The sequence below is a fragment of the Bombina bombina genome, chromosome 2 (assembly GCF_027579735.1).
Source record: "Bombina bombina isolate aBomBom1 chromosome 2, aBomBom1.pri, whole genome shotgun sequence".
In the NCBI taxonomy this organism is placed as follows: Eukaryota; Metazoa; Chordata; class Amphibia; order Anura; family Bombinatoridae; genus Bombina; species Bombina bombina.
The window spans coordinates 393,181,745-393,183,117 of NC_069500.1; the positions used below are offsets into that span (position 1 = coordinate 393,181,745).

The 1,373-nt window shown below is 32.1% G+C and overlaps 1 pseudogene; it reads right to left on the reverse strand.

The window, feature by feature from the left end:
- Positions 1-1,011: 1,011 nt before the first annotated feature.
- Positions 1,012-1,130, reverse strand: LOC128651127 (uncharacterized; annotated as a pseudogene).
- Between the last annotated feature and the right edge of the window lie 243 nt (positions 1,131-1,373).

Here is a 1,373-nt window from a genome sequence, read left to right on the forward strand (position 1 = left end):
CCTGAAAATCACACAGATCCTCGCATTGCATTCTGGGAAAAAGCAGAGGAGGAGGAGGAAAACAGGTTTCCTGGAGGAGTAAAATCATATAATGGAGCAGTGTTTTGTACTAACACACTTTATTCAGAATGGTGGACACCAGAGTTACATACAGATGAAGGATACCTGCAACTATTTGAGAAACTTCAGATTGAAGTAGTGGATCAACAGACAGGAAGACTGCGAGAGCAAGCATTACCTACAGAATGGAATGAATGGAATGAGAAAGGAAAGGATGAAATGTTTTTGAATCTAAAAGAATGGGATACATGTACAAAGCCAAGATATGCAGCTTTCTTAAATACAATGTATTACAGTCACTCATGCAAAGAAAAGAACAATCTTGCTTATAAATGCTAAATGACCACTCTAAGACTGAAACATAACCACACCTATTCAGGTGTGGAAGTGAACCTGCCTCATCAGGTGTGTGAGTGCACACCTGTTTCAATCAGACCATAGTTAGAATACAATGATTAAAACCATTTCCACATAATTCACATTATACTAAAAAACAAACAAGTACTGTACAAATTGGTTAATACAGGATGTAAAAAACAACAACAACCATAGCCAAACATTATCTTATGGTGGATATCATGTCAGCATCATATGTTATAGGATATTATTATGGTATTCTAAAATAGTAACATTAAAAAATTGTTCCCCACCCTATTTTAAAAAAAATAAAATAATATATATATATATATATATATATATATATATATATATATATATATATATATATATATATATATAAAAAGTACATGATATTCTAATTCTTGGTGTTCATACCAAATGTCTTAGTATGTTGTCAGTTAGTCTAAATAAGTTAAAGTTTTAATAAAGCACCTATTGATGTTAACAGCCTTTGGTCAAATATGTATAAGCAAGATTTTCTATAGGAGAGAGCCCTTTAAATTATGCAGGCCTTATTGAAAAAAAAAAATATATATATACACACATATTTTAAGTCTAATGCACCTGGTGTTCCCAGGCAGTCTCCCATCCAGGTACTGACCAGGCCTGGCCCTGCTTAGCTTCCAAGATCAAACGGGATCAGGTACATTCAGTGAAGTGTAGTAATATCTCAATTTAAGCGATATGAAATGTATGTATTAAGCAATAGATAAATGTACTTAGTGAATATCTATTAACCTACTCTAATGTGTAAAAACGGGGTTGTAATACATTATGTTCAATATACAAAAATAAGATGGTATAGAAATACAGTAGTAACAATATTGTTTAATGTGTTGGAGATAATGTTGAGGTGTATATTGTGAGTGCAGACTAAAATGATGCAATAAAAATAAAAATGTTCAGTGAACAGT